We start from the raw sequence: 23,908 nt of genomic DNA, 5'->3' as shown, positions 1-23,908 counted from the left end.
AGTCCATCTTCCGGAGTTACACTGGCACCACTCCCCACCTTTTCCTCCACTACATTGATGACTGCATCAGCGCCACCTTGTGCTCCCACAAGGAGGTTGAACAGTTCATCAACTTCACCAAACATTCCAACCTGACCTTAAATTCACCTAGACCATCTCTGACACCTCCTTCCCCTTCCTGGACCTCTCCATCTCCATCAACGATGACCAACTGAACACTGACATTTTTTACAAACCCACCGACTCCAATAGCTACCTGGATTACACCTCCTCCCACCCTACCTCCTGCAAAAATGCTATCCCGTATTCCCAATTACTCCGTCTCCAACACATCTGCTCCCAGGAGGACCAGTTCAACCACAGAATACACCACATGGCCTCCTTCTTTAAACACCGCAATGTCCCCTCCCATGTGGTTGAAGATGCCCTCCAATGCATCTCATCCATGTCCCGCACCTCCACCCTCAAATCCCACCCCTCCAACCGCAACAAGGACAGAACATCCCTGATCCTCACCTTCCACCCCACCAATCTCCGCATAAAGCATATCATATGCCAACATTTCTGCCACCTCTAAATAGACCCCACCACCAAGGATATATTTTTCTCCTCACCCCGATCCGCTTTCTGCAAAGCGGCTCCGTGACTACCTGGTCAAGTCCACGCCCCCCCCCCCCAACAACACACCCTTCCCTCCTGGCACCTTCCCCTGCCACCGCAGGAATTGCAAAATCTGCACCCACGCCTCCTCCCTCATCTCCATTCAAGGCTCCAAAGAAGCCTTCCACATCCATCAAAGTTTCAACTGCACTTCCACACATGTCACTTATTATATCCATTGCTCCTGATGCGGTCTCCTCTACTCTGTGGAGACTGGACACTTTCACACAGAGAACATCTCTGGGACACCTGCACCAACCTACCCCACCACCCCATGGCCAAACATTTCTACTCCCCCTCCCACTCTGCCAAGGACATTCAAGTCTGGGCCTCCTCCACCGCCAATCCCTCACCACCTGACGCCTGGAGAAAGAATGGCTCATCTTCTACCTCAGGACCCTTCAACCCTGTGGTATCTATGTGGACTTTACCAGTTTCCTCATTTCCCCTCCCTCCCAATTTACACTCGTTCCAAACTTCCACCTTAGCACCACCTTCCTGAGCTGTCCCACCTGTGAATCGTTTTTCCCATCTATCTGCTCCACCCTCCTCTCTGACCTATCACCTTTACCCCCACCTCCATCCAACTATTGCACTCTCAGCTACCTTCCCACAGCCCCCCCCACTCTCATTTATTTCTTCAATCCCGAGGCTCCCAGCCTCATTCCTGATGAAGGGCTTTTGCCTGAAACGCGATTTTCCTGCTCCTCGGATAATGTCTGACCTGCTGTGCTTTTCCAGCACCACTCTAATCTTGACTCTGATCTCCAGCATCTGCCATACCCACTTCTACCTTTCTTTAAGCTATGTCTTTTCATTCTTGAAGTATTTGAATGGCACCAGATTGTAATAACAACTGAAGCTTTTCAATGCATTAGCAATGGTCGATTTTCTGGCCCCATCAACTCTGAAGGAAAGATCAGGAGGATTTGTGTATGATACATGGTGTTCAACTCATTTGCATACTTGAACATGGAGGAGGATTGTGACCAGAATATGGATTTCCAAATAATGCCAGTTTATTGTTTCCTGTACTATTTGGAAAAAACCCAGACAATAAGGCATTGTGACTGCGTAATTGTCATGAGATAGTTCCCCCAATATTGCGTTGTCCCTACAATGTAGCATGTCTAATCCCACATTGTCCACTGCTCAGGCCCTGTTGAATTTCTAAGCCTGAGACTTTTAGCCATGACCACGAAAGGGACTTTATCAAAACAAAATTGTCAACAACTTTAAGGAGAATGCAAAGCAGTATTTCAATTCAGGTTCCAGAAGCTGCAGATTAAAACTGAGTTCGGTTAGTAGCGAGAGATTGTGGGTAACATAGCTGACTGTCACTTTCCACCTCTTTGTCCTCCTTTGAACCACTGTTTGAAACCTCGCTTTTAGTTCAAACTTCGAGTCACGTGTCTGACAATGTGGATCAGCAACCAACTTTTGTTTGCTTGTGCTCCTGAGAAGTGCCTTGAAACATTGCACAATGACATAGGAGCTGTGGAAATGACAGCGGAGCCAGGAATGAAGATGGACTTTCATTCAGCTATCGACTTTTCTTCTCCTCGGATGCTGCCTGACCTGTTGTGCTTTTCCAGCACCACTCTAATCTTGACGCTAATCTCCAGCATCTGCAGTGCCCACTTCTGCCTTTCTTTCAGCTATAGTCTTTATATTTTTGGGGTGTTCGAATGGCATCAGATTGTGATAACAACTGAAGCCTTACACTATATTTTAATGTGTTGTTCATTGTAGAGGAAAAGTGACAATAAGTCATCATCATCAATTACAGGTTGTTGAAAGAAACATGTACAGCAGATGCCCCAGAAGCCTAGTGCAACCAAGTGTTAACAACATGTGGAATGACTGTCCAGATTTCAAAATCGCTGGGGAATAGGTAGAAGAATTTGGGACAAACTGTTCAATTTAAACTCACCAATTTAAATGTTTTTCACACCATGTCAGGATATTTTGGGTTATGTAACTTATAAACAAAGAGCTTAGAGAGGAGGAGATATGAAGGTTCAATTTTGTTTGAGAATTCTGCAACAACACCTGAGTTTTGCTCAAATGTACTCATTTGTAACAAGACTGTTTGAAAAAAAGGGTACTGCACAAGGGGAATAATTCTACAGAGCACAGAGAAATGGAAATGAATGAAATAATTTACTGTTAGCGAGGGGGTAAAACAACATCAGTTCGCATTTTTATGGTACACTCAATATTGTAAAACAGCTTAACACACTTAGTAAAAGGTCGCACTGAGTGTCACAAATGTACCTGTAGAAACTGATCTTTTGTTATTGAATGCTAGTACAAAGTTTGCATGGAGAATGTATATAAGAGTGGCTCAAGTATAGATCTCTATAGATACATAAGTAATGCTGTCATGGGTTCAGGAAAGAGATGCTATTGCAGGTGGATTCGTTGACTATGACTGGATAGATACAAATGGAGCCAGTAAAACAAGCAAGTGCTTGCCTTTATTGGTCAGTGCATTGAGTATAGGTGTTGGGAGGTCCTGTGCGGGACATTGACCAGGTCACTTTTGGAATGCTGTATTCAATTCAGGCCTCCTTGCTACAATAAGGATGTTGTGAAACTTGAAAGGGCTCAGGAAAGATTTACAATGATGTTGCTGGGGTTGGAGGGCTTGAGCTATGGGGAGATGCTGAATAGGCTGGGGCAGTTTTCCCTGTGGTGTCAGAGACTGAGGGGTAGCCTTACAAAGGTTTATAAAATCATGACGGGCCATGGTTAGGATAAATAGATAAGGCCTTTTCCCTGGAGTTGGGGAGACCAGAACTAGAGGGCATAGGTTGAAGGTGAAAGGGAAAAGCTATAAAAGGGACATAAGGGCCAACCTTTTGACATTGAGGATGTTACCTGTATGGAATGAGTTGCCAGAGGAAGTGTAGGGGTTGGTACAATTATATCATTTAAAAGGCATCTGGATGGGTATATAAATAGGAAGGGTTTTGAGGGATATGGGCCAAATGCTGGCAAAGGGGACTAGATTAATTTAGGATATCTGGTCAGCGGGGATGAGTTGGACTTGAAGGATCTGTTTCCGTTCTGCACTCTGTGACTCTATAATGACAACCTGAAACATTAAAGGAAGATGGCACGGTGCTGCAGATTATCAAGAAGAACGAAGAAGATTGTTTGATGTTTAATTATTAATTCTGGAAACTTACACAAAACCCTTCAATGCAGTGAAGTGAGATATCTAGGTTTCAATCAAACACCCAGTTAGGTCCAGACTGAAGTCAGTTGCTTAATGGGTGTAAAACTTGATTGGCTCAACGTGGCTTTGTGTCAAATCACATAGATTTGATTCCCCATTATCATTCTACCTTAGCTGTTTGTGAAAGCCAACCACATAATCTGAAAGAAATAGAATGTTGTCATGCCTCTAACGACACAACAGGCAAGGAAAATGACATATTGCTGAAAAGATAGACATTTTGCTGAAGCATTTTGTCTTGTACTCATCATTGCATGCATGCTCCTTCAGTTGTTTGTAATAAACAGAGCACAGACCATGCTCAACCCACCGACACTTTCAAAATCCAAAACAAAATCATATGTCAGGAGTTTTTATGTTGCACTATGCGATTGGCTTTGAGACAGACTGTCTGAGGAGAAGATAAAGTAAAGGACTGTCATCAGGTTTAGACTTCAATGCAACAGCATCTATTATATTTCCATACCAATTATTTTCAAACATGTTAAGCATAAAATTAAAAACCACACAATATCAGGTTATAGTCCACCAGGTTTATTTGGAAGCACTAGCTTTCGGAGCACTGCTCCTTCATCAGGTGGTTGAAAGAGCAGCGTTCTGAAAGCTAGTGCTTCCAAATAAACCTGTTGGACTATAACCTGGTGTTGTGTGACTTTTAGCTTTGTACACCCCAATCCAACACCGGCACCTCCAAATCATGCTAGCATAGTTATATCATTTATTGTTGCATAAATTAAGCTGACTTCATCTTCTTCATGTCTTCCAGAGAGTCTGACAGAGGTGGGAAAGAATGTAGTGAGGATGACACAAAGAATCTGCAGAGGAATACAGACAGGTTAAGTGAATGGGCAAAAACTAGGCAGATGGAATATTATGGGAAAATATGAGGTCAGGAAGAATAGGGAGAAAGACAGAAGGAAGCTAGAGAATATGAGGGCTTAGATGGGGGAGACAGAAAGTGTTGTGATGGAGGGATCAATGACAGGAAGCATAGGCATAAGGAAAAGGTCAAGAGGCTTAGAGATTATGTAAGAAGAACTCTTTTCACCCAGAGGGTGATAAGTGTCTGGAATTCGCTGCCACTAAGATCATTAGAGGCATAACATTTAAATAATATGCAGATGTGCACTTGCAATGTTTAGGCATTCAAGACCATGGACAAAGAGGTAGAAAATGGGGTTAGAAAATTTGGGTGGTTGTTTTTGACCACCAGGAACATGGTGAGTCAAAGGGACTTCTTCTTAGCTGTAGATCTCTGTGACCCAAAGTCAATAGAGGGATTTTGGCGTTTTCACAAAAAGCTATCATGGAGGTTCAGCAGGTAGTGGGGATGGCAATTGTTGGCCTTTATTTGAAAGAGAATGGAGAATAAAAGTAGGAAAAGTTTGCTAAAACTGTGTAAGGCCTGAGTCAGCCCACAGTTGGAATACGGTGAATAGTTTTATAAGACCATAAGACTTAAGACATAGGAGTGGAAGCAAAGCCATTCGGCCCATTGAATCCACTCTGCCATTTCATCATGGCTGATGGACATTTCAATTCCACTTACCCGCACTCTCCCTGTAGCCCTTAATTCCTTGCGAGATCAAGAATTTATCAATCTCTGACTTGAAGACACCCAATGTCCCGGCCTCCGCTGCATTCCATGACAATGAATTCCACAGACCCACCACTCTCTGGCTGAAGAGATGTCTCCTCATTTCCATTCTAAGTTGATTCCCCTCTAATTTTAAGGCTGTGCCTACGGGTCCTAGGCCTCCCTCCTAATGGAAACAACCTCCCAGCGTCCACCCTTTCGAAGCCATGCATTATCTTGTAAGTTTCTATTAGATCTTCCCTCAACCTTCTAAATTCTAATGAATACAATCCCAGGATCCTCAGCCGATCATCATATGTTAGGCCAACCATTCCAGGGATCATCTGTGTGAATCTCTGCTGGACATGCTTCAGTGTCAGTATGTCCTTCCTGAGATATGGGGGCAAAAATTGGAAACAGTATTCTAAATGGAGCCTAACTAGAGCTTTATAAAATCTCAGAAGTACATCGCTGCTTTTATATTCCAACCCTCTTGAGATTTTGGACTCCTTATGTAACGAAAGATATTTGAGCATTGGAGGCAGACCACAGGAGGCTCACTAGGTTGTTTTTGGGTACAAAAAGACTGTCTTAAGATTGAAATGACTGGGCCTGTGATTGTTGGAGTTTAGAAGAATGGGAAGTGACCTCATCGAAACAGGTAAGATACTCAGGGGACTTGAGTTGAAAAATGTCGTGCTGGAAATACATAGCAGGTCAGGCAGCATCCGAGGAGGAGGAGAATCGATGTTTCGGGCAAAAGCCCTTCTTCAGGAATGAGGCTGGTGTGCCAAGCGGGCTGAGATAAAGGGTAGGAGGGAGGGAATTTGGGGGAGGGGCGCTGGGAATACGATAGGTGGAAGGAGGTGAGGGTGAGGGTGATAGGCCAGAGAGGCGATGGGGGCGGAGAGGCCGGGAAAAACATTGCAGGTCAAGAGGGCGGTGCTGAATCCGGGGGTTGGGAATGAGATAAGGTGGGGGGAGGGGAAATGAGGGAGCTGGAGAAATCTACATTCATCCCGTGTGGTTGGAGGGTTCCTAGGCGGAAGGTGAGGCGCTCTTCCTCCAGGCGTTGTGTGGTCAGGGTCTGGCGATGGAGGAGGCCAAGGACCTGCATGTCCTTGGTGGAGTGTGAGGGGGAGTTAAAGTGTTCAGCCACAGGGCGGTCGGGTTGGTTGGTGCGGGTGTCCCAGAGGTGTTCCCTGAAACGTTCTGCAAGTAGGCGGCCTGTCTCCCCAATGAAGAGGAGGCCAGATCGGGTGCAGCTGATACAGTAAATGTCCCGTTTTTGCTGTCCTGAACCCCCACTGTATCCGTTGCACCCGATGTGGTCTCCTCTACATTGGGGAGACAGGCCGCCTACTTGCGGAACATCTCAGGGAACACCTCTGGGACACCCGCACCAACCAACCCAACCGCCCCATGGCTGAACACTTTAACTCCCCCTCCCACTCCACCAAGGACATGCAGGTCCTTGGCCTCCTCCATCACCAGACCCTGACCACACGACGCCTGGAGGAAGAGTGCCTCATCTTCCGCCTAGGAACCCTCCAACCACATGGGATGAATGTAGATTTCTCCAGCTTCCTCATTTCCCCTCCCCCCACCTTATCTCAGTCCCCACCCCCTGATTCAGCACCGCCCTCTTGACCTGCAATCTTCTTCCCGACCTCTCCGCCCCCACCCCTTCTCCGGCCTATCACCCTCACCTCCTTCCACCTATCGTATTCCCAGCGCCTCTCCCCCAAATTCCCTCCCCCCTACCCTTTATCTCAACCCGCTTGTCACACCAGCCTCATTCTTGAAGAAGGGCTTATGTCCGAAACGTCGATTCTCCTGCTCCTCGGATACTACCTGGCCTGCTGTGTTTTTCCAGCACCACATTTTTCAACTCTGGTCTCCAGCATCTGCAGTCCTCACTTTCTCCTATTCAGGGGACTTGACAGGATAAGTGTGGAAATGTTGTTTCCCCCTGTGGGTGAGTCTAGGAACAGAGGCCATTACCTCAGAATACAGGGTTGCCCATTTAAGACAATGATGTGGAGGAATTTCTTCCCTCAGATGGTAGTGGATCTACGGAATTCATGAAGGTTGTAGAGACTAGGTTGTGAAGTGTATTCAAGACTAAGGTAGATAGATTTTTAATCAGTAAGGGAATCAATGGTTAATGGGAGGAACGTGGTGTTAAAGGCAGGAAAGTGGCATTGAGGGTTATCAGAAAAATGAGTGGTGGAGCAGACTTGAGCTGAATAGGCCCTTTTACTCCTATGTCTTTTGACCTTCCACAGTGTGCCTTCTAGATCTCGCTAACTTCGCCCGAGCTTTGGCATTTATACTCAGTGATATGCAGCTCCATGACCTCATCACACGGTTGTCCTAGCTTTCTAAAGCCCTTATACAACAAAAAAAAATCCACTGTAAGATATTATTTTGTGACTGGGCAGTATTTTCTGAAGAATCGCCCAAGTGCTCACAGCCAAACAAATTCACAATTAATTAACTGAGCTCATGACATGACTCCTCCTTTACTCTTGCTAATGTCATGCATTCATTCACAGTGACCTATACTCTACAAACAAAAGGAATATATTCAAGCCTTGCACCTTTCTTTACTGGTCCATGGGCTTGGGGAACCTATAACCTCTTGTTGCTTTTGGCACGCCAGTCTCAGTTAATTTGCCAATCAATTATTTTCTGTGCAGTACACATATCTGTGATTGCTTGAAATTTGGCATTCTTCTGTTTATCTTGATGAGTACAACAAGATGAACAGCTTTGGCAACTCACCCCTGTTTTCTGCAATATTCAAGTTCTGTACGACTGAGCATTTGAGAAAGAACTAATTATCAAAGACAGCTCATAAACAGTAGTGTCTTTAATAATTAGCCATATGTTTAGAAACTTTGAGACATTAAGAAAATTTATTTTGCCCTGCATTCCTACTCCACCAGCCAATGAAGCCATGATTGATTAGTGCCTCAGTTCCATTTATGTGCCTTTGTTCCATATGCTCTTAACACCTTTGCTCAACAATTATGCATCAGTCTCAGTCTTGAAGGCTCCAGTTGTCCTCATATTTGCAAAATCTCCATCTGCCACTTAATGTGCTATTTCTGCTGACTTTATTGTTGATGGACTCAGTACTGATTGCACTATTGAAGAAATAAAACAATGTTCTGAAAGAAGGTCACTCACCCAAAACATTAACTTTGCTTTCTCTATACAGATGCTGCGTTTATCTCACATTCTGCGTGTTTATTTCAGGTTTCCAGCATCTGTGGTATTTTGCCTTCATTTGAACAAATCTTTTTAATTCACTCATGGGATGTGCCTATCACTGCTTGGCCAGCATTTTTTGCCCATCCGTACATGCTCTTGAGAAGGTGGTGGTGTACTGTTGTAGGTCTACGTACTGCAGGATAACTAAGAATGCCCTGAAGGAGGGATTTTCAGGATTTTGATCCAGTGGCAGTGAAAGAATGGTGATGTACAGCAAACTTTTTTTTGAGTGGTACCTTAAGAACAGGCATTCTTGATAAACTGGGCAGATGTTTACTGTATTATCATGATCTCGAGATGTCTGAGTAGTCAGTTCACGGAGTGAGTGAGAAGGCTCTCTGCTGATATGTTTTATTTCAGTCAAAGTTGCGTTATTATTTAAGTGGTTTATGTTGTAAACAAAGTATAACAAAGATGCATATACCTCCTGCATTATGGTTCATTACTTAGCATGTGGTTTTACAGAGGAAATGTGGACCTTTTGATCAATTGGGAGACTGGATCAGCCAGCACACCTCTGGTCCCATAAGTGCTGGTTAACGCTTGCTGCATTTCCAAGTCAGGATGCTGAATTGCTTGGAGTGGAACTTGCAGGTGATGGTGTTCCCATGCATCTGCTGCCCTTGACTGTCTAGATGGAAGTGGTCATGCAATTGGAAAGTAATGTGTACGGATCTTTGGAGAATAAAAATGTAAAAACATAAGAACTAGGAGCAGGAGTAGGCCATCTGGCCCATTGAGCCTGCTCTACCCATTCAATAAGATCATGGCTGATCCTTTCGTGAACTCAGTTCCACTTACCCGACTGCTCACCATAACCTTTTACTCTTCAAGAATCTATATGCCTTAAAAACATTCAACGAGGTAGCCTCGACTGCTTTACTGGTCAGGGAATTCCACAGGTTCGCAATTCTTTAGGAGAAGAAGTTCCTCCTCAACTCAGTTGTAAATCTGTTCCCTGTTATTTTGAGGCTGTTCCCCCTAGTTCTAGTTTCACCCACCAGTGGATGCAACCCTGCTTCTATCCCTCGTATTGCCTTCGTAATTTTATATATTTCTATAAGATCACCACTCATTCTTGAAAATCCTTTGAGTATAATCCCAGTCTACTCAATCTCTCCTCATAAGGCAACCCTTTCAATTCTGGAATCAACCTAGTGAACCTTCAGTGTCAGTACATCCTTTCTCAGGTAAGGAGACCAAAGTTGTACACAGTACTCACCAGCACCCTATACAGCTGCCGCATAAGCTCCCTGTTTTTAAACTCCATCCCTCTTGCAATGAAAGATAATATTCCATTTGCTTCCTTAATTACCTGCTGCACCTGCAAACCAAATTTTTATGATTCAAGCACAAGGACACCCAGATATTTCTGCACAGCACCATGCTGCAATTTTTCACCATTTAAATAATAGTCCAGTTTGCTGTTGTTCCTACCAAAATGGATGGCCTCATATTTACCAACATTGTACTGCATCTTCCAGACCCCTTGCCCACTCACTTATACTATCTATATCCCTCATGATACTGATGCTTTATGCTCCTATAGCTATGCCAATGGATGCCAATAGTGTTAAGCCTGTACTGTTGTCCCTTTGTGGACACCATGGTTCTCTTCACATGAGCTCCTAAATATTAGATAACTTTGCTGCCATAATACTGGTCTATACAGCTCTATTCCTTCTACCCCAACTTGGATCTTATATTTCAGATTGACTCTGCTTCACCCTCAGCAAGTCCAATAAAACTTTTATTAATGTTCTGATATGCATTATACTGATTACAGCTCTCTAGTACAGTGCTCTCAATTATCACTTCTTTGGGTGCTGCTCATATGTCTCTTCTGATATCAAAGTTGCATCATAGTGTACTTCCAGGTTGTAACCTGGAAGGTTTGTTTTCAGACATTTCTTCACCATATTAGGTAACATCATCAATGAGCCTCTGGTGAAGCACTGGTATTATGTCCCACTTTCTATTTGTGTGTCTTGGTTTCTTAAGGTGGATGATATCATTTCTGGTTCTTTTTCTCAGTGGTTGATAAGTGGGGTCCACATTGATGTGTTTATTCATGGAGTTTCAGTTAGAATGCCAGGCTTTGAGGAATTCCTGTGCATGTCTCTGTTTAACCTGTCCTATGATGGATATGTTGTTCCAGTCAAAGTGGTGTCCTTCCTCATTTGTATATAAGGATCCTAGTAATAGCGGGTCATGTATTTTGATGGTTAGTTTGGTTAGTTTGGTGGCTAGTTTTCTCCATTTGTCCAATGTAGTGTTTGTTACAGTCCTTGCGTGGTATTTTGTAAATTACATTTGTTTTGCTGGTTGATGGTATAGGCTCCTTTAGGTTCATGAGCCACTGTTTAAATGTGTTGTTAGGTTTGTAGGCTGCAATGATGCCAAGGGGTCTGAGTAGTCTGGAACTCATTTCAGAGATGTCTTTGATGTAAGGTAATGTGGTTAAAGTTCCTGAATGCATTGTGTCTGCTTGTTTAGGTTTGTTGTTGAAAAATTGGCAGAATGTGTTTTTTGATTACTCACTCTTTCTGAATATGCTGTATAGGTATTTTTCTTTGGCTGTTTGTAGCTCCTGGGAGCTGCAGTGTGTTGTGGCTCATTGAAACAATGTCCTCTTGTAGCTCCGTTTGTGTGTGTTGGGATGATTGCTTCTGTAGTTAAGCCTATGCTTTTCTGTAAATGCTGGTTTAAAATTCTCCATTAACTATTTGTTCTACTGACATTTAGGAATGGGAGTCTGTTGTCATTCTCCTCCTCTTTTATGAATTTTATGCCAGGAAGGGCATTGTTGATGGTGTTGTAGGTTTCCTCTAACTTGTTCTGTTTTGTAATCATGAAGGTGTCATCCATGTAGCGGACCCAACGTTTGGGTTGGATAGTTGGGAGGGCTGTTTGTTTGAGTCCCTGCATTACTGCTTCTGCTAGGAACCCTGATACTGGTAATCCCATGGGTGTTCCATTAATTTGTTTGTAGGTTTTGTCATTGAAGGTGAAGTGGGCAGTGAGGTACAGGTCTACTTGCTTGAGAATGTTGTCTTTACTGATGAAGTTGGTGCTATCTGGTGTTTGTGTCCTTGGCTCCTCTAGTTGTGCAGTCAGTGTTTCTTTGGCCAGGTTGATGTTGATTGATATGAATAGGGCTGTTACGTCAAAGGAGACCATTATTTTGTCCTCTTCTATCTTGGTGTCTTTGATGGTATTCAGGAAATCTTGGGTGGAGTGGATGGAGTGGTGTGAATCTTCTGCAAGGTATTTCAATTTTCAGTAAAGTTGCTTGGCTCATCTGTATTCCTGAAGAAGGGCTTATGCCCGAAACGTTGATTCTCCTGCTCTTTGGATGTTGCCTGACCTGCTGCGCTTTTCCAGCAACACATTTTTCAGCTCTGATCTCCAGCATCTGCAGTCCTCACTTTCTCCTGGCTCATCTGTATGTTGGTGTTCCAGGTAGTGAGACTATGGGTTTGAGTGGGGCCCCTGGTTTGTGTCCTCTAGATAGTCCGTAGGTGGGTGGTATGTTAGATCCATCCGGTTTCATTTTTTGGAAGTCTATCTTGTTTATTTTCTCCTGACATTTGAAGCCTTTTCAATGTAGATATGATGTGGTTTTCTAGTTGTGGGGTCAGGTCTATCGCCGCCTGTTGGTAAGTGTCAATATCTGCAAGCAGTGGGTTCACTTTTTCAACATACTCCATTCTGTTTAGAATGATGATCATGTGCCCATTGTTTCCAGATAGGATTACATGTTTCTGTCTTTTTTGAGTCTTCCTAGGGCTTTCCTTTCCTATATATTGAGTGTGTTCCCTTTCTTTTACCTGCTTATCGTTAATGTAACTGTCTACCTGGCAGTCTGGTGGATGTTGTCTGTGAGTCCATTGTCCTTCAGTGTTGATTATAATGCTGCTAGGAAGTCCTTTTTGTCCGCATCTCTGTATTTAACCCTCTTACTAGAACGGCTGTTCCCATATCTGTTTGTGGTCGGTCCGATAGGGTTTTTTATCCAAGCCTCTGTGATGTCTGTGTTGTTCTTTTATGTGAGTTTTCCAGCTTTTCCTGCAGTGTTAGCTTTTTTTGCTGCTCAAAAGCCACAAACACCTATGGGCGTAATACACTAAAACTAGTCCGAAGACGGGAAATCAATGCCATCCGACTGAGCGCCACCCACGAGCAACTGTACTTCCTGCACGAAAACTCAGGAATCAGGTACTACCAAATTGTCTCAAATACAAACCACCCCACTAGCCAAACGAATAGCAGAACAGAATGGCCACAGAATGTTGTGAGAAATAATTAATGATGCCAACAACCGACTCCAGAAATACAATTGGGAAATTCCGTGCCAAAAACTGTTATATACTAACACGACAGACCCAGCGATGGACAGACAAACTGGGACGAGCCATAAGCATCAGACTGCAGTAAATACAAAAGATAGAAAAAGCTAACAGGTTTAGTTGAAATCACAAGCTTTCGGAACGCTGCTCCTTTGTCAGGTGAAGTGACAACGCTTCACCTGATAAAGGAGCAGCTCTACAAAATAGAGATTTCAAGTAAACCTGTAGGATTATGACCTGTTGTCATGTGACTTCTGACATTTCCCATCCCAATCCAACACCAGCACTTCCACATCATGAATTCCACTTGTTGGTTTAACTTTGTGATTTGGTTGCAATCCATCTCACAAAGAGTCAATCCAGGTTCATCAGATATATTGATGCGCTTCACGATTAGCTTGGCACTTCATAAACTCCAACAAGCTCCTCTTTATCAGCTCAGAGAAAGCACCTTTGCTCTCAAAAGTGTTCTCTTCTTGCTGATGGGAACTCACAGCCTGCATTAATCATTTCTATGACTCCATATCTATGACGTTTGTTCATTCCCTCTTGATGTTATTATCAGCACAGTATATCGTCTGTGTCTTATTAATGTTATTTATGCGCAATTGAAAAAGAAAATTCCAACAGAAACAGACTGGAGAAACAGATGTTTGAATTAATCATGCTTTTTTATAACTGACTTAGGAAGGAACACTGGAAGGTAACTCTTCATAAAACTGTTTACTAATTTGGTGCTAATTGGCAATAACTTAACAATTTCATTCTGACAAGCCATAAATATTTAAAAATTAAATGATATTGGTGCTGTCATAGGCAGAACACTTCAGTTTGGAGTAAATTCTGGATCTGAATGGCAGAAGCTGTGTTTGGCAGCTTTTTTTTAATATTAATTCACAGGATGAAGTGGGGGTGGCTTACTGCAGTTGTACAGGGCATTCGTAAAATCAGGCCCACAATATTGTGCGCAATTTTAGTTTCACTACTTCCGACAGGATATCCTTGCCCTAGAGAGAGTAGAGTGAAAGTTCACTAGGCTGACCCAAGAGGTGGCAGGACATTTCTATGAGGAGAAATTGGTTCAACTGGACCCATATAGAGTCGTAGAGTCATAGAGTCATATAGCTGTACAGCATAGAAACAGACCTTTCGGTCCAACATGATAGGCTGTGTAAATAGAAACTAGGAGCATGAGTAGGCCGTTCAGTCCATGCTGACCAGATCTCCCAACCCAATCTAGTCCCACCTGCCAGCACCCAGCCCATATGCCTCCAAACCCTTCCTATTCATATACCCATCCAATTGCCTCTTAAATGTTGCAATTGTACCAGCCTCCACCACTAAAATTTAGAAGAATGAGAGGAGATCCGATTGAAACACAAAATTCTAACAGGACTGGGAAAAATAGATTCAGGGAGGATATTTTCCCTGGTTGGGAAGCTTAGAACCAGAGATCATAGTCTCAGAGTTGAGATAAAAGAATTTTTTTTTAATCAGAGAATAGTCAACTGTTGGAACTCCTCACCTCAGAAGAATGTGAAGGCCTAGAATGTATTCAAGAAAAATGTTGCTACATTTTTAGATATTAAAGGCATCAAAGGATACAGAGAGAAAGTGGAACTATGGTGCTGTGAAGAAGGATCAGCCATGATTATAATGGATGGTGGTGCAGGCTCGAAAGACTGAATGGCCTACTCATCCTCCTAGTTTCTATTTACACAGCCTATCATGTTCATAAACCACCAACCGGACAGACCAGACCTGTTGGCAGATTGTGTATCTCGAATACTGTCCAAATGGATGCTCTGGACGGAGCCAATTCAAACTGGGCCCAAGTACAGTGAAGGAGTCAAAGACAAACTCTAATCCTTGGTGAGAAGCTGTCCTGCAATATTAACACATGAGAAACAGCTAGGAGAAAATGAGGACTGCAGATGCTGGAGGTCAGAGTCAAGCGTGTGGTGCTGGAAAAGCACAACAGGTCAGGCAGCATCTGAGGAGCCAGAGAGGAATCTTGATGAAATATCGACCCTCCAGCTCCTCAGATGCTGCCTGACTGTCTGTGGTTTTCCAGCACCACACTCTTGACATGAGAATAAGTTGCCTAATCAAGGTTGAGATGGTGATCCATCATCAAGCCTGGTGTTAAACCCCTCCAATCAACCTCTGCAAACAGATGGAACGGGAAGGCGCTGGTTTCTGCCAATAATCTTTCACCATCTTTACCAATCCTCAGCTGATCCTCTCACAGCCAGATAGTCTGCGAGGCTAAGCTACCAACTTTGAGTCTGCATCCAGAATCCCAAAGGGGCCAGGGCTGGGTATCAAGTGTGATCTTCCTGCAGGTGACCAATGAGGAATCAGGGAAAAGCGATGCCAAATGGGGGATCCTGCGGCAATGTTTAGTCGGCAGCCTCATTAGGAAAAGTGTGGACCGCTGGAGAAGCAAGTAACAAGGGGTCACCACAAGCTGAAGGTGCTCTCTTCTGCTGGAGTAAAATAACTCACAGACCTCAGATGGAGGAATATCTTTTTCAGAAAGTAGTCTGCAGCTGCTGCAGTGCCTCCATGATCTTTGCTGCCTCCTGATATAACCATTCAATACCATGAAGTTCCCAGTGAAGGCCACATTCAAAGAGCTGCCAAGGTGCACATGTGGCAGTGTGGAGACAGGGATGGTGAGGAAATGGCCTGATGACTGGAAACTTGTGTAATAAATTGGCTGCCAGCCTCTGTGGCGAGAGCTAGTTGCTAGCCCAACCCTGAGAATTCATTCCTGCAAGTGGGAATGCAAAAGGAGCTATCACAACATGGCTTCCCCATTTCATTTAACACGCCTCCTTCAATCCTGATCCCAGAAGGCAAGGAAAATTCAGCCTATAGCATCACACAACTGGAAAGGAGACCATTCTGCACTTCAAATGTATGATAGCCCTTTGAATGATCTATCCAATTAGCCTTACTGCTTGCTTAGTTTAATTCTCAGCAGCTAAGTAGCATCTGGTACATGGAGATAGCAATGAATTCGATATCATGCCTAATTAGAGATTGCCAAAAATGTTAAGCACAGACCTGGTCTTCCATAGACAGATTTAAGGAGGTCCAATTTTAAGCAGATTTAGTCAAGTCAATTTAGTCACCAACACTTCAATTGAATCTGAATTCAGACACATTATTGTGTCTTTGGTAGCTTATGCATGAAATTATCACTGCAAGGGAAATGACTGACATGTTCGACAGTTCCCAACGCTATGAGCAACAAGAGCATGAGTAATTGAAAAGTATTTCCTGCTTAAAGCTGAATTATCTCTTCTTTAATGTTTTGTAAAGTAATAGATAGCAAATATATTTCTTGCTCCCACTTAACAATTATAAACTTGAACTAAAATTTAGATATATCCAGAGTCATCATAAGTAAGCTAGTGATCTTCAAAAAAGTTGCTTCTGGGAATTTATTTAATTGGGGAAAAAAATGGGCTTTTTGCATCACATTAAATTTTCAAAACTTACACGTGAAACGATTTTGGCTTAAGAAAAGGGCACTTGTAAATTTATCTGTGTAGGGATTCTATCATTGTGATGTAACGTGATCAAGTATTTGAACCTTGTTCCAAATTTGAGACAGGATCTAGGTTGCTTTTCCTGCACAATGCTGGGGCCGAGCTGTACTATTGGGGAATGTTGCTTTCAGAGAAGGCGTTAAAACTGAGCTGAAGGCATTCAATGTTTTGAAAAACTCAGCAGGTCAGGTAGGATCCATGAATGTTAAAGGCAGATTTTCACTATTCAAGTGTATGGCTTGAGTCTCACAATTTCCCCACTAAGGAGCTCCCCGATCCCTTGGTTGAGATGACTCTGCCCTTGCACATTTATTTCATCCAGGGAGATGGATCAGGATAGGATTGAGGCTGTCGATTTTGGAAGCATATCCAAGGGACCACAGGAGGTGTGGGTGGTTTAATACCAAAGAGGGCTGTTCAGAAGGACAATTGTCTTGAACTTCATTTCTGTCACAATAAAGACAGTTTGGCTGTCCATTCCTCATCCCCCTCATTGCCTCACTCACCCATCTACTCCCCAAGGCTCCCCATATTGATTGGATTTCACTTGATTTATCACTGTCACATTTACCAAGGTACAGTCTTAGTGTTTATCTTATCTCTCAAAATCCCATCCGACAGCATACCCACCACTGACATCCAACTCACTCGTCGATAGTTCCCAGGCTTCTCCTTACAGTTCTTCTTAAATAAAGACAAAGCATTGAAAGCCACAGTTTCTCTGGCACTGAGCCTGGCACTGTGGCTCAGAAGGGAAGTGGGGAAAATAATAAAGTGGTAGGGGACTCAATCGTTAGACGGATTGACAGTGGATTTTGTGGTCAGGAATGGGACTCTGGGAGCTATGTTGCCTCCCTGGTGCAGGTCCAGGATGTTGCCAATTGGGTTTACAGGATTCTGAACGGGGAGGGTGAGCAGCCAGAAATCGTGGTACATATTGGCACCAATGACATAGCCAGGAAAGGGATTGAGGATCTGACAAGTGACTACAGAGAGTTAGGTTGGAAGCTGAAGAGCAGGACGAGTAGAGTAAGAATCTCAGGTTTGCTACCGGTGCCACAAGATAGTGAGATGAGGAACAGTCAGCGAGTGCAGCTTAACACATGGCTGCGAGGCACAAGGGAGGGCTTCAGATACCTAGACCATTGGGATGCATTCTGGGGAAGGTGGGACCTGTACATGAAGGTGCACCTGAACTGGAGGGGCTCAAATGTCCTGGGTGGGAGATTTGCTCATGTGATTCAGGAGGGTTTAAACTAGTTTGGCAGGAGGTTGGGAATCAGAGAGGGGGGACAGTTGCAGATGAGGCAATGACAGGATGTATTGAATCTATCAGGAACGTTTCTCATGTGATGAAACAAAGGGATTGGTTAAAGTGTGTCTGCTTTAACACAAGGAGTGTCCGAAATAAGAGTGACGAACTTAGAGCATGGATCAGTACTTGGGGCTACGATGTTATGGCCATAACGGAGACGTGGGTTTCACAGGGGCGGGAATGGTTGCTAGATGTTCCAGGGTTTAGAATGTTTAGAAAGAACAGGGAGAGTGGAAAAAGATGGGGTGTAGCATTGCTAATCAGAGAGTGCATCACAGCTACAGAAATGAAGGTTATTGAGGAAGGTTTGTCTACTGTGTCAGTATGGGTGGGAGTTAGGAACAGCAAGGGAACAGCCACCACATTGGGGGGTTTCTACAGACCACCTTATAGCAGTAGAGAGATTGAAGAACTCATAGGCGGGCAGATTCCGGAAAAATGCAAAAGTAGCAGGGTTGCTGTTATGGGTGATTTCAACCTTCCCAATATCGACTGGAATCTCCTTCGTGCAGATAGTTTGGATGGAGCTGTTTTTGTCAGGTGTGTTCAGAAGGGTTTCCTTACTCAGTATGTAGACAGAGCGGCGAGGAGAGAGGCCGTGGATTTGGTGCTCGGCAATGAGCCAGGATAGGTGTCAGATCTCGCGGTGGGAGAGCACTTTGGTGACAGTGACCACAACTGCCTCACATTTACCATTGCCTTGGAGAGGGAAAGGAGCAGTTTCCGAGGGAAGATATATAATTGAAGAAAAGGAAATTATGACGCTATCAGACAGGAGCTGGGAAATACAGGCTGGGAGCAATTGTTCCACAGAAAGGGCACAGCAGACATGTGGAGACTGTTTAAGGAGCAGTTGTTGCAAATGATGCACGAGTTTGTTCCTCTGAGACAGACAAGAAGAGGTAGGATTAAGGAACTTTGGATGACGAGAACAGAGGAGCTTCTTGTCAAAAGGAAGAAGGCAGCTTACGTAAGGTTGAGGAAGCAAGGATCTAGCACAGCTTTAGAGGATTACAGGTTTGCTAGAAAGGAGCTCAGAATTGGACTGAGGAGAGCCAGGAGGGGGGCACGAAAAAGGCTTGGCAAGAAGGATTAGGGAGAACCCAAAGACATTTTACTCATACGTGAGAAATAAGAGAATGATTAGGAAGAAGGTAGGGCCGATCAGGGATAGCGGAGGGAAATTGTGCGTGGAGTCCGAGCAGATAGGGGAAGTCCTAAATGTGTTTTTTGCTTCAGTTTTCACCAAGGAAAGGGACCTTGTGAATGAGAACTTCGAGGAGCTGGGATACAGTCTTGACCAGATCAAGATTGAGGAAGTTGATGTGCTGGAAATTATGGAAAACATTAAGATTGATAAGTCCGCAGGGCCAGACCTGAAAAAAAGTGTTCTGCCTCGGAACACTTCAACCCCAGGCCATCAATGTGGACTTCAACAGTTTCCTCATTTCCCCTTCCCCCACCTCACCCTAGTTCTAAACTTCCAGCTCAGTAACTGTCCCCATAACTTGTCCGGACTTGTCCTACCTGCCTATCTTCTTTTCCACCTATCCACTCCACCCTTTCCTCTTTGACCTATCACCTTCATCCCCTCCCCCACTCACCCATTGTACTCTATGCTACTTTCTCCCCACCCCCACCCTCCTCTAGCTTATCTCTCCACGCTTCAGGCTCACTGCCTTTATTCCTGATGAAGGGCTTTTGCCCGAAACGTCAATTTCGAAGCTACTTGGATGCTGCCTGAACTGCTGTGCTCTTCCAGCACCACTAATCCAGACCTGATTTATCCTAGACTGCTCTGGGAAGCGAGAAAGGAGGTTGCTAAGTTGCTGGCAAGGATATTTGCCTCTTCACTTTCCACGGGAGTCATGCCGGAGGATTGGAAGGAGACGAATGTTGTTCCTCTTTTCAGTTTGGGTAATAGGGAAATCCCTGACAATTTCAGACCAGTCAGTCTTACGTCTGTGGTTAGCAAGTTTTGGAAAGAATTCTGAGGGATAGGATTTATGACTATTTAGCAAAGCATAATGTGATTAAAGACAGTCAGCATGGCATTTTGAGGGGCAGGTCATGACTCACAAATCTTATTGAGTTCTTTGAGGAGGTGACAAAACAGGTCGACAAAGGTCAAACAGTGGATGTGGTGTATATGGACTTCAGCAAGGCATTTGATAAGGTTCCCCATGGTAGGCTCATTCATAAAGTCAGGAAGCATGGAATACAGGGAGATTTGGCTATCTAGATTCAGAATTGGTTGGCTGACAGAAGACAGAGAGTGGTTGTAGATAGAAAGAATTCTGCCTGGAGGTTAGTGTTGAGTGGGGTCCCGCAGTGCTCTGTACTTGGGCTTTGCTCTTTGTAGTTTTTATAAATGACTTGGATGAGGTGGTTGAGGGGTGGGTTGGTAAATTTGCATATGACACAAAGGTTGGAGGTGCCGTCGATAGTATCGAGGGCTATTGCAGGCTACAGCGTGACATAGACAGGATGCAGAGCTGGGCTGAGAAATGGCAGATGGAGTTCCACCTGGATAAATGTGAAGTGATGCATTTTGTAAGGTCAAATTAAAATGCTGAATATAGGATTAAAGACAGGATTCTTGGCAGTGTGGAGGAACAGAGGGATCTTAGTGTGCAAGGACATAGATCCCTCAAAGTTGCCACCCAAGTGGATAGGGTTGTTCAGAAAGCATATAGTGTTTCGGCTTTCATCAACAAGGGGATCGAGTTTAAGAGCCGCGAGGTTTTGCTGCAGCTCTACAAGTCCCTGGTGAGACCACACTTGGAATATTGTGTCCAGTTCTGGTCTCTCTACTATAGGAAAGGCTTTGGAGAAGGTGCAAAGAAGGTTTACCAGAATGCTGCCTGGACTGGAGGGCTTGCCTTATGAAGAAAGGTTGAATAAGCTCAGACTTTTCTCTCTGGAGAGGAGGAAGAGAGGAGACCTGATCAAGGTGTACAAGATAATGAGTGGAATAGATAGAGTCAATGGCAGAGACCTTTCCCCAGGGCAGGATTAATTGGTATGAGGAGTCATTGTTTGAAGATATAATGAGACATCAGAGGTAGGTTCTTTACACAGAGTTGTGAATGCATGGAATGCATTGCCAGCTGTGGTGGTGGAAGCAGAGTCATTAGGGACATTTAAGTGACTGATGGATATGCACATGGATAGCAGTGAGTTGATGGGTGCGTAGGTTAAGTTATTATATTTTACATTAAGACTAAACCTCAGCACAACATCCTGGGCCAAAGGGCCTGTTCTGTGCTGTATTTTTCTATGCTTTATGTTCTATTAGCCACCCTCCAGTCTTGCACTACCTACCTGTGGATGATAGATATCTCTAAGGATAAGTGCGGGAGGAAAATCTCATTGAAACTACAGAACTTAAGAATCCTGTATAGTGGATGTGGAGAAGATATTTTCAATTTTAGGAGAGACTAGGACCTGAGGACGTAGTGGATGGATGACCCATCAGAACTGAGTTTAGAAGGAATTTCTTCAGCTGGAGGCTGGTGAATCTGTAGGTCTCATTGTTGTAGAATATTGTGGAGGCCAAGTCATTGAGTGTATTTAAGACAGAGATAGGCTCTTAATTAGTAGAGGGTTCAAGGATTACAGAGACAAGACAGAAGAAATAGGTTGCAAAAGAAATCAGCTATGATTGAATGGAGGAGCAGATTCATGGGCCTAATGGCCAAATTATGTCCACTATCTTATGTTTTTCTGGAGTTAGTATAACAGGAATTCTAAGGGACAGTCATGCCAGACTCAAAACTTTAACTCTGTTTCTTTGTCCACAGATGTTGGCAGATACACTGAGTTTCTTCAACATTTTCTGTTTTATTTCAGGTTCCCAGCACCCTCAGTAGTTTTTTTTTGTGAGCGATTAACGTCTTTGAATGCTTATAAGATTTTCCCTTTACATAGTACATTTCCAAATGCGTGTCTTTCTTTTTCTCAGCATTTTCATAGCTGCCACTATTTTTGTTTGGCTCATTGGTTCTTTATGTAGGCCACAGTGGGGTTTGGATGGGACATAAGATGGCATTGAGTTGACATGGAGGTATGAGAGCCACAGGGAAGGTAAGAAGGTCAAGCGGTGACATAGAAGGTATGAGAAGCCGAAGAAATAGTTCTTCATTTGTATATCCTTCTGAATTTAGTTTTCAAAAGGTTCCCAAAGTCCCGACTTTGCGCTCACAATTACTCTGAGATCCATGAACCATGAGTAATGGAGAAGCTGGTCCAACTCGATGTCAGTGTGGGAGGTTAGGAGATGCTTAGGTTCAATGCAATGGCAGCTGCGTGGTTCCTACCTGCATCTTTTACCCATCAATCTGGAAATTGCTAGTGCAGGGTAAGACAAACATTGCCAGACATATGGAACATCCCAGATTCAGATCCAATCAACCATATTCAAATGGCTTTGCATAATTCTGACTCCACAAAAATATAGCTGAACATGTTACAAGTTGATAACATTTCATCACTACCCTCTGGAAGGTAATGTTCACTCTGTTTCTCGCTCCCACAAATGCAGACTAATTTGTCAAGGGTTTCCAACATTTTATGTTTTTTGTTTGATTCCAAATATCCACAGTATTTTGATTTTAGTAAAACTTAGGTTTGCTTTCTCCCCTCATTTTCCTCCATGCAATAATAGAAAAAAAACATTACAAGGAGCGAAGCATACCATTTTATTAACTGGCATTAGTCATACCCTCTGCCTGTGTTCACCTATCGCCCACATCTCACCCTTTATCTGCAGGTCCCCTCACCCACACGCTCAGTCCTGAAAAAGGGTTACCCTGAAACATTGACTTCTTCACCTCCTAATGCTGCTGGGTTGCTGTGTTCTTCCAGACTCCTGCTTGTCTACCCTAGAAAATGCCCCGTCACACACTGGAATTGATGAACTTTTCCTTTGCTCCTTTCTCCCCACACCTGTCCCACCCTTCCCACCTTAAACATTATTGTTTAAACTCCACATTGTATCTCCAAATCGTTCTGTCAAAGTTAACCATTTCATTCTTATCTGCAAGTGCCATAGACCTGCCCATTTCACAAGTTTTGCAACATAATAAAAATTTCAAAATTGAATCATTGGTAAGTTAGTCCAGATAATTTAATTTTGACAATGACCTTTCCCAACAGTGCCAGGGCTGCAATTGCCACATTTTCCCATCTTCTCAGCATTTGAAAAAATCTCAATCTCCTGACACCTTGAAAATTACAGGAGGATTGAAAAATTACGGTCAAATTGAGAGTTTTCTGCCTCCACCTTAGCTTCCCCTGACAACCCAGACTGGATCTCATCATGGTAACTCTGAGTATTGCAAACCTATTTTGCATCTCTTTTCTGTCTTTTTCTTCTCAATCTAATAGGTTTACTCCTTCCTCCTGAACTGCAGTGTAGACATAATCTTCTTCAGTTGTAAGTCAGATGTAAATTTGTCATTCAATAGTTCTGTCATGCCTTCTGCCTCCATAAAAGCATTGTCTTTGCCATTAATTAAGACCATCAGTCTTTTCTCCTTCTACATGTGTTATGACATTGGGTCATATGCAATGATTAATTTGCCTTTCATTATCTGGTCACAGAATTTTTTCCTTAACAAATCTTCTGTTAAAGAAAGGACACGACTTTAAGAACAGCTAATTTGCACCATGAAGTCAGATCCTCCTCCATGGTGAGTCTATGGATGCACCAACAGAGATTTTTGCCTTGGAAGTGTGAATATGCATTTGCCTATCTCATCAAGTTGAAAGATGGATCATTCAGGAGTTAATGGATAGGACATTAATAAAATTAACCTCCTTGGCTATAAAACAATGATCAAAACAGATTATGTAAGATGTGAGCTAATCCTCCATATTTTGTGGAATATACAATTAAAATTATGAAAAATTATGTGAAATAAA

This window comes from Chiloscyllium punctatum, chromosome 10 (assembly GCF_047496795.1).
Source record: "Chiloscyllium punctatum isolate Juve2018m chromosome 10, sChiPun1.3, whole genome shotgun sequence".
Taxonomy (NCBI): domain Eukaryota; kingdom Metazoa; phylum Chordata; class Chondrichthyes; order Orectolobiformes; family Hemiscylliidae; genus Chiloscyllium; species Chiloscyllium punctatum.
Note: the sequence above shows the minus strand (reverse complement) of the source record.